The 11137-nt window shown below is 34.7% G+C and overlaps 1 pseudogene; it reads right to left on the bottom strand.

Annotated features, from left to right (window-relative positions):
• Window positions 1-815: 815 nt before the first annotated feature.
• Window positions 816-1843, bottom strand: LOC140858786 (uncharacterized; annotated as a pseudogene).
• Between the last annotated feature and the right edge of the window lie 9294 nt (window positions 1844-11137).

Below are 11137 nucleotides of genomic sequence, written 5' to 3'. Positions count from 1 at the left end.
ATATATTTGAGCATTCATATGATTTTGTTCATGTGACTCATTTTGAGAAATTTATTCATACTTTGTAAGCTTTAATCTAGTCATCATTTCTATTATTTTGCTCCAACTGATTGTTTTTAAGAAATAAATTTGAAAAATATTCCTCTTGAATCTTTTGAAATTGGTATCAAGCTGAATTTTTTGAGTGAGTTATTAATTATGTTTGAGAAATGGATTTCAAACTTACTCTTCTTAAATCTTCAAGTGGTATCACTAAATGGTATCAAGAAAATTTTTAAGAAAGATATTATTTGATTTGAATTTCAAAATAATTGATATCAAAAAAATTATTTTTTAAACAAAATTTTAAGAAGTGGTATCAAACAGCTTATTATTTGCCTTGTATTCTATTGCTTTATTTTTTGGCAAAAAAAAGAAGAATGTTTTATCCCAAATCTAATTATGTATAGCTATATTCTTAATATAATATCATTTGAGATAAATTTAAAAATTTCATATCTTTTCTAAACTTAATTGAGTGATATTTCTTAAGAAAGAAAGAGATTGAAAAAAAATATCTCTTTATGATTTGTTTTCAATGATCTATCGATATCCACTTAAAGTGATTCATCATTTTGATCTAAATTTAATCGATTCATCTTTTTTGATCAAAAACTTTCCCAATTGGTATCATAATTTTTATAATAGCTATCACAAAAGAGAAATATTTCTTTGAAAATTGTCATAAATGGTATCACAGGTTTGGATAAATTATAAAAACTTCCCTGAGGTTTGTCTTTATTACACTTTTACCTTATAGTTTGAAAATCCTACACTTATAAAATGACCCAATTACCCTCATGACATAATAAAGCAAACTCCTGAGCACCAACGCTCTTATTGTCCACCATCTCAGACTCTAGATCCACCGTCAGCTCCAGAAATGGGCATTTGACCCCTCCTTGATAGCCCAGATCTTGTTCTCCTGGGTGGAGCACAGTGAGTAAAGCACCGTCGAGGCATCCTTCTTCACATGTGAGCCCTCAGTCTCGAGGTGGATAAGATGGGGGATCATGTCAAAGCGGCCGATGGCAATCTTGTGCTCCCCCATCTAGGAGAGGTAAAGGAGGGCAATGGCGGCATTCTCACAGGGAATAGGGGTGCCAGTCCTAAGGACATGGATGAGGGGGTGGATGGCTTTGGTGGTAGTGATCGGGTCCTTGTTCTCATCATAGGTGGGAGAGAAGGGTGATGAGGGGATAGACGATGCTGGCACGGATAACCTTGAGGTGGTTCTCTAGGTTGTGCTTGGCCAGGAGGCAGAGCATCATGGCTATGTGGAGCTGGGTTTCGACAGGGGTGGAGGGGGATGCTAAATTGGACATGAGGCCATGGATGACCTCAGTGAAGTAGTCAGTAGTGTAGGACATGAGGAGGTAGTGGAGGGTGATGCCACCGTTGTAGGCAGAGCTAGCAAAAGAGGAAAATTTATCAAAGCAGTTATTGTTGCATGAAGAAAATATGCAGTAGTGCAGTATATGCAATTTTAAAATTTTATGTAGCAAAAATAATAAATTAAATAATTTAATCTTAATTACATATATAAGATCCTATCCTAGACTATCACATTATGATCTTTGATATGAAAATATGCACTTTAGATCTAAAAATAAAAATCGCATCGATCTCATCGATGCTGAAATTCTAGATCTAACTATTAGATCTACCATAAAAATCAAAACAAGTTAGAGATCGTTACCAAACAAATTTGATCTTGATCTCTTCTAGTTCAATAGTTGGAGAAGGTGTTCTTCAGATCACTCACAGCCACACAGAGTCATCTAACCTTTACAGGAAGATCCATGCGAAGACAGGTGCAGATCAGGGACTTGGAGGTGCTGGCTTGCAAGCAACTTCAATAGCTAATTTGTTCCTCCTCCTTCAAATACCTTGAACACTCCAAAGCAAGAAAGGATCAAGAGGAGGAATAGAGGAGAAGGAGAAGAGGCTCTAGAAACAAAAACCAACAAGGGATGATCATGGGATGTCTAAGAGAGAGGACCCCTTTTTATAGACTAAGATTTAGGGTTTTCCAAGGAAGAGCACCAAGAGTCAACGCCAAAATCTCCTTTTGGCATCCCAAAAAATTCCAAAAAAATTATTAAGATATGGAGAAAGATTCTAGAGTCTCACATGCTAAATAATTCTTCAAGAAAAATAAGAAAAAAATTAATATGGTGCCAACAATATTCTATATATGAAAATTTTTTTTCTTAGTTTACCTCTTATCTCTAATTCGGATCGCATTCGAATTAGGCAAGAGATAATATTATGACTTATCAGCTATTGCCACCCACTCTTATTGGATCCTCTATCATGATGCCAAAAATCACAACCCAAATCTAATTAGGTGTGGAGAAATTGGCATGGGTTTAGGAGTGGCACAGAAGATAAGGATAGAGTCCTAATTTGACTTGGACTCTTCATTTCTAATTCAATTCCAATCCAAATCAAATTTGGATTGAACCCACTAATAAAAATGAATATAATCTAATTAGAAACTCAAATATCTTATCAAATTTCTAACCCAATTAGAAATTAGCCAAGTCAAAATCCTGATCGAATCAGGATCAAATTTTTTTTATAATCGGGCTCGATCATATCAAACCCAATTAGAGTCAAACTGAATCTAATTCAATTAGACTTGATCCAAAGCTATTTGCTCAATTAAATTGAGTCAATTAGTAATCTAATTATTAATTAATTCTTCAAAAATAATAGAGTCTCAGTTTCAGTGGGACTCTCCTTCAGAATCCTAGTCGGAGTAGGACTCTTTACCAAAGTCACAATCCAATTGGACTCTTCAACCATCTGATCTGATCAAATCTTCTAATATGTGTGACCTTATAGGTTTGAACCTAAGCTGATAGTATAGAAACAACTTCTTATGCCAATCGATGTAACCATCTAGTAATGATGACTTGACGATCGAATAAATCAAAGTATTGCAAAGCAACTTTTTAGAACCTATTGGCGTATGGTTACCGTATAATTCATCCCTTTGACCCAAATGCTCAAGGCGATCTAAGATTTAACTGTCAACCCTAATTTAGTTGATCACATTGTATTTCAACCTTTCAAATTCATCTCATGGATTATTCTGACCAAGATTTTACTGAATTAAAATACACTGATGCATATCTCTTACTAATTCAGAGGAGTCAATTTTATCTTGACTCACACACCGACTTGATAAGTATTTGACTGTACCCAGTAGCCTTCCGATATTGAGTTAAAAATTTAGATAGTCCGATACTAAAGTACAGTGAGTTACTTATAAATCATCGTGGTGGTCTCAGATCGGAGGGATACTTATATCCATACCCTTCACGAGCTACTCTTGATAGCAGAGTGCTCGATACATGATCATGTTCGATGCGAATGTACTCCTACATTTCATCTACATACCATAATAGTGTCTCCACACTCCTTGGTTAAGAGGATAACCAACTCATATGGCACACAATAATCTACACTTGATATCGTTATTATCCTAGTAATAACATATCATTTGGTCACGAATATTTCTAAGAACTTAACGATAAATCCTCTTTTGTCGATTAATCATAGTCTTAAAGACTTCATTACAATACAAGAGTTCAAAGATAGATAATTTGTAATGAAAATATCAAATAATTTTTATTAATAAAAAATTATATATAATTTACAAGATGAGCACAATCGTTTAACGATTGGCTTTGAGATGCATTTTCCAACAACTTTTACTTAGACTAAAGTCAATCGGTACAATATCGAATACCCATCTTCGACTTGTGATCATCAAACTCCTTAATTTTGAGTGCTTTAGTAAATGGGTCAGCCAGGTTCTCTTTTTCATTGATCTTCTGAAGGTCGACGTCACCTCGATCCACGATCTTTCGGATAAGGTGATAGCAGCGCAGAATATGTTTGGTGCGCTGATGTGATCGCAGCTCCTTGGCTTGAGTAATAGCTCCAGTATTATTGCAGTATAATAAGATAGGGCCATCAATGGAGGGTGCCACTTCGAGCTCATCGATGAACTTTCGTAATCATACAGCTTTCTTCGCAACATCGAATGCCGCGATATACTCTACTTTGCAAACAGAGTCTGCCACAGCATGCTGCTTGGAACTTTTCTAGCAGAGCGCTCTACTATTTAGGATAAAAATATAATCTGACACACTCTTACTATCGTCATGGTTTGACTGAAAGCTGGAGTCGGTGAACCCCACCAGTTTCAAGTCAGTTTCACCATACACAAGCCACTGATCCTTAGAATTTCTCAAATACTTAAGAATAGTCTTTACGATCTTCCAATAGTTTTCTCCTAGATTAGACTGGTATCTACTCACTATCCTTAGTGAATATACCATGTCTGGTCTCGTACATGTCATAGCGTACATAATAGAATCCATTGCCGAAGTATATGGAACTCTACTCATGCACTCTCTCTTGAAGAGTTGTCGGACAATCTCTTTTCGAAAGAGAAATTCTTTGGCCTATCAAAAGATAGCCTTTTTTGAAATTCTCTATGCTGAACTATTTCAGTATGATATCTACGTACATGGATTGTAAAAGCCCAAGCAGTCTCTTAGATCTATTCCTATAGATTTTCATCCCTAGGATGTAGGCTGCTTCTCCTAGATCCTTCCTGGAGAATTGTGATGATAATCATACTTTTATTCCTTGTAATACAGGGATATCATTCTCGATTAAGAGAATGTAATCCACATACAACATAAGAAATATAATTATTGAATCATTTGTCTACTTATATATGCAAGGTTCCTCTCTATTCTTAACGAAGCCATACGTTCTGATCACCTTATCAAAATGTATGTTCCAACTCTGAGATGTTTGCTTCAATCCGTAAATAGATCTTTGAAGCTTGCACACCTTAGACTCATCTGTGGATGTGAACCCTTCAAGTTGTATCATATACACCTCTTCGTTCAGCTCTCCATTTAGAAAAACTGTCTTCACATCCATCTGCCAAACTTTATAGTCCAGATATACTACTATCGCAAGCATGATCCGAATGGATTTGAGCATTGCCATAGGAGAAAATATCTTGTCATAGTCAATACCATAATACTGATGATAATCTTTGACAATCAAACGGGTTTTATAGGTCTCCACCTTTTCATCTGCACCCCTCTTCCTCTTGAAGACCCACTTACACCCTATGGGTTTAACCCCTTCAGGTGGGTCAACCAATATCCCTACATTGTTGGCCTTCATGGACTCTATTTTGAATTTTATGACTTCAAGCCATTTAGCAGAGTCAGATCTTTGCATCGCATCCATGTAGGTGATCAGATCCTCATCGTTCTCATCGAGTTGAACAGGATCCCTATCCTGAAATAAAAAATCTAAGTATCTGTTTAGCTGATGTGGTACTCTACCGGATCGCCATAAAAATATTTGTTCATTGAGCTTCGGATTTGATCTTATCAAATCTGATTCAGATTCAATCATTGGTGTCGATTTTTCTACCTGTCGAACTTCATCAAGTTCAATTTTAAAGACACTTATTCCTTCACTAAGGAATTTTTTTTTCAAAAAGTGTGTCTTATTGTTGATAAATACTTTTTGTTCAGCAGGTAGGTAAAAATAATATCTTCTTATTTTGTTGAGATACTTATGAAATTATACTTATCGGATCTAGGACTGAGCTTGTCAGTTTGTAATTATTTAACATAAGCCGGACAACCCCAGACCCTAAAGTAAGAGAGGTTCGGCCTACGTCCTGATTATATCTTATATGATGTCTTACTAACTGACTTGCTCGGTATATTATTGAGCATAAGATAGGTTGTTTCAAGTGCATATTCTCAAAAAGAGATCGGCAGAGTTGCAAACCCCATCATGAATCGAACCATGTCCAATAAAATTCGATTCCTCCTTTCTGAGACACCATTATGCTGTGGTGTCCTTGGAGGGTCCATTGAGAGATAATCCTATTTTCTCCTAGATATATCAAAAATTTACTGGAGAGATATTCACCTCCTCAGTTAGATCGAAGAGTTTTAATATTTTTTTCAGTTTATTTTCTACTTCATTACGGAACTGTTTGAACATTTCAAACGATTCAGACTTGTGTTTCATCAAATAGATATACCCATACCTAAATAGGTCATCTGTAAATGTAATGAAATAGCTATACCCTCCTCTGGCATATGTGCTCATGGGTCCACATATATCAGTATGTATCAGACCCAGCACATCACTGGCTCGTTTATCTTTTCAAGTAAAAGATGACTTGGTCATCTTTTCAAGCAAACAAGACTCACAAATAGGTAATAATTCATAATCATCTTTATCAAGAATCTCTTCTTGAGCTAACCTGTTCATCCTATTCTTGTTGATATGACATAGCCTACAATGCCAAAGGTAGACATCTGTGACATCATCTATTTTAGGATATTTATTTAAAATATATATTATATTAGGTCTAGATACAATATAAATATCATTATTCAACTGTCCAAGCAAAATTGTAACATCATTTAAAATGATATTATAAATTTTTTTTATTGATATTTCATAATTGAAATTAGCCAAGAGGCCTACAGAAATAATATTTTAAAAAAATTAGGACAGTAATGACACTCATCAAGAATAATGTAATGAGACTCGAATATAGCTTGATGATTCCTAAAATAAGAACTGAAACTGATCTTCCATCTCCAACATTTAAGAATCTCTCATCTTTTCTAAATCTTCTACTGACTTGAAGACCCTGCAATGAATTATAAATATGAATAGGACTATCGGTATCTAATACCCTGATCATTATATCAAAAAGAGAGAAATTACAAGATGTTATCACATAAGTACCTTATCGAGCAACTGATTGCTTCTTCTTCTTTGGCCTGTTCAGATTAAGAAAAGCGATATACTGAGGACAATTCCTCTTTCAGTGACCTTGCTTCTTACAAAAGAAGCACTCCGCCTGATTTTGATCAGCCTTGAACTTAGATTTCTGGGACTGACTCCCAGCACCAGGTACTTTCTTTTTTTTTTTTCTTTCTTAAAGGGACGACAATTATCAGAAGAAGATCCTCCTACTATCTCCTTGTGGAGCTAGTGATCTTTCTCAAATATCTGTAGCAACCCCAACAGATCGTGGTAGTTGACTATAGGCTTTGTCATTCTAAAATGACTGAGAAACGACAGGTAGGATTTGGATAGGGAGTTCAGGATTGCATCCTTCCTCAGCTGTTCGTGCAAGGAGAAGCTGAGTTTGTTCAGTTTTTCAATCTGCTCGATCATGTACAATACATGATCCGTAACAGATGCACCCTCCCTCATTCGGGCATTGAAAATGATGTAACTAGTCTTGTGCCGCTCAACGTCATCAGGAGTACCAAAGGAATCCCTCAACATTTAAAATATTTTCTCGGGTTGAGCCTCTTCAAATTTCTAACTAAACTCGTCATTCATAGAGGCCCACATAATGCAACAAATCGTGATGCGATCATTGAGCCACTTCAAATAAGTATCTCAGACCATGCCTCGAGCATTGGGAGCAGGCTCCTTAGGTGTCAAATCCGTTATCACATAAAATATCCTCTCATGCTTCAAGACTATCTTTATCTTTTGATATCAATTATCGAAATTCAGTCCGATAAGCTTCTCACTGTCCAATAGTGACCGAAGCAATAAGTTTGAGGCCATATCTGCACACATAAGGAAAACATAAAATCTAATTAGTATATAAATTTATTAATCTTAAAGACTTGAACTTTAGTCTAAAGGTCCTTTCACTATTTTATACGAATTGATAGCCTCTACCTCCAATTCGAAGAATTACCTTAATTTTTAGCGGATACTAGAATCCACACAGAGTACATATAGGTCCGAAGATGGCTTGATCAATCTATATGCATCTATGGATATGGATAGGTTCTCAATCAATTATTTTTCTAAACAACTTCTAGTATTTAATTTAGCCCCAGATTTCATTTTAGTAGGCGATGGGCCTCCACTGAAAGTTTTGGTTAGGTCAAACTATTAAAATGAACTTACTCAGCGATTCTAACCAATGAGTGATTAGATCCGAGGATGGCTCGATCAACCCAACCATCATCAGATAGTTTAATAGAGTCATTATATGATGAATGATAATTCCATCATTCAGAATGAACACCAGACGGATGGCGCCTGCAATGTCAATTATAAATAATGGATCCATTACCATTCACCTTAATGGGAGGCTATGATCTAGTTATCACGATAACTAGTTCATTTTAAGGACCTAATAATTTAGAAATTTTAATCAATTTAAAGAAGAAGAAAGAAGAAAAAATCAATCAGTATACCATAATCCTCCCACTGACTTCACCAAGTCATTGAATCATGTTAGGTCATGCTGATTGAACTGACACCTAGATCAGTCATACTGATCAACCTCAATGGCATGGCCTAACTCGAATCACTTAATGTTCTAACCAAACTCTAGTTCACCAAATTGACCAGGTAAGTGAGATCGGTGGGAGGGTTTGCTAAGCTTGCCTTAGACACCATCGAAATGGTCAGATAAGCTGCTCCCAATTAAAAACCACCGATCAAAATACCAAACTTACCTTAGACATCAATTGGTTAACTAGTTTTGATTTGACTAACCTAATGATTTGGGTTCAACCACTGAGCCATAATTAAGATCCATTTGATCTAATCAAAGACATAGACTGGACCATCTACAACTATTGTACTATAAAAATTTTGATTAAACTAATTCAATATTTGGTTAGACTTAATCAATTTCTCTATATGGTCAATCAATTCTTTAATTCTAACCTTAGGTCTAACCTAATTAAAGAGAAAGACCTGATTTGAGCTAACCCATGCTCCAAGTTTTATGCAATGTCATTAGATTTAAATCATAATTCTAGATCTATTGGGTTTAACACTTAATTCTTAAATAAATTTTGCATCAACGTGGTTAAGATTTTAAAAATAATTTTTTATGTAAACTTTTTACATCAAATCATAAAAGCTTTTAGATCAAATCTAAATTTTTTTAATTTTAAATCAAAATAATTTTGATTAATCAAGATTAGATGTAACTAACCATCTTGGCAACTTACATCACATACAACAACACCTTGGGGTTTCAAGATCCAGAGTTTTGTAAGAAAGTATATTTTCTCTTTTTGCTTTCTTCTTTATGGGACCTCACAGTAGCACCCCTACACACTATGAAGAGCACCCCATTGAATGAGAAGAGAGGGTCATAAAATCCTACTTACTCCTATGATCGGATGATTTGGTGATTACCCAATCCGAGTACTTTGCTACTCAGAATATCTAATCTAAACAGATAATAATCAGATCTAAAAATAAACTAATTTAGGTCTAATCTAAATCATAAATAATCAGATCAAATAAAAAAAAAATCAGACTTAAAGTCATATTGATTCACATCAAAACAACCATGCTCTGATACCAGTTGAAAAAAATATGCGGTAGTGCAGTACATGTAATTTTAAAATTTTATACAGTAAAAATAATAGATTAAATAATTTAATCTTATTACATATATAAGATCCTATTTTAGACTATCATATCATGATCTTTGATATAAAAATATGCACTTTAGATCTGAAAATAAAAATCACATCGATCTCATCGATGCTGAAATTTTAGATCTAACTATTAGATCTATTATAGGAATCAAAATAAGTTAGAGATCGTTACCAAATAAATTTGATTTTGATTCTCTCTAGTCCAATGATTAGAAAAGGTATTCTTTAGATCACTCATAGCCACACAGAGTCGTTTGGCCTCTACAGGAAGATCCACACGAAGACAGGCACAGATCAGGGACATGGAGGTGCTAGCCTGCAAGCAACTTCGATAGCTGATTTGTTCCTCCTTCTTCAAGTACCTTAGATACTCTAAAGTAAGAGAAGATCAAGAGGAGGAATAGAAGAGGAGGAGAAGAGGCTTTGAAAATAAAAACTAGTAAGGGATAGATCATGGGACGTCCAAGAGAGAGGACCCCTTTTATAGACTAGGATTTAGGGCTTTCCAAGAAAGAGCACCAAGAGTCAACACCAAAACCTCCTTTTAGCATCTCAAAAAATTATAAAAAAATTATTAAGGTGTGGAGAAGGATTTTCAAATCTCACATTCTAAATAATGCTTCAAGAAACATAAGAAAAAAATTAATATAGTGACAATAATATTTTATATACAAAAAATCCCTTTCTAGTTTACCTCTTATCTCTAATTCAGATCGCATTCGAATTAGGAAAGAAATAATATTATGACTCATTAGCTATTGCTGCCCACTCTTATTGGATCCTCTATCATGATGCCAAAAATCACAATCCAAATCTAATTAGACATGAAGAAATTGGCATGGGCTCAGGAGTGGCGCAGGAGATAAGGATAGAGTCCTAGTTTGACTTGGACTCTTCATTTCTAATTCAATTCTAATCCAAATTAAATTTAGATTGAACCCACTAATATAAATAAATCTAATATAATTAAAAACTTAAATATCTAATCAAATTTCTAACCCAATTAAAAATTAGTTGAGTCAAAATTTGATCGAATCAGGATCAAATTTTTTTGTAATCGAGCTCGTTCATATCAAACCCAATTAGAGTCGAACTGAATATAATTTAATTAGACTTGATCCAAAGCTTTTTTTTAATCAAATTGAGTCAATTAGTAATTTAATTACTAATTAATTCTTCAAAAATAGTAGATTTTCAGTCCCAATGGGACTCTCCCCTAGAGTTCTAGTCAGAGCGGGACTCTTCACCAGAGTTACAATGCAATTAGACTCTTCAGTCATCTGATCTGATCAAATCTTCTAATATGTGTGATTTCATAGGTTCGAACCTAAGTCGGTAGCATAAAAATAATTTTCTATACCAATCGATGTAATCATCTAGCAATGATGATCCGACGATCGGATAGGTCGAAGTATTGCAAAGCAACCTTCTAGAACCTACTGGCGTATAGTTACTATATAATTCATCTCTTTGATCCAAATACTCAAGATGACCTAGGATTTAACTGTCAATCCTAATTTAATCGATCATATTAAATTTCAACCTTTCAAATCTATCTCATAGATTATCCTGATCAAGATTTTACT

The sequence above is a fragment of the Elaeis guineensis genome, chromosome 6 (genome assembly GCF_000442705.2).
Source record: "Elaeis guineensis isolate ETL-2024a chromosome 6, EG11, whole genome shotgun sequence".
Lineage (NCBI taxonomy): Eukaryota > Viridiplantae > Streptophyta > Magnoliopsida > Arecales > Arecaceae > Elaeis > Elaeis guineensis.
Note: the sequence above shows the minus strand (reverse complement) of the source record. Positions and strands in the feature narration are given on the sequence as shown.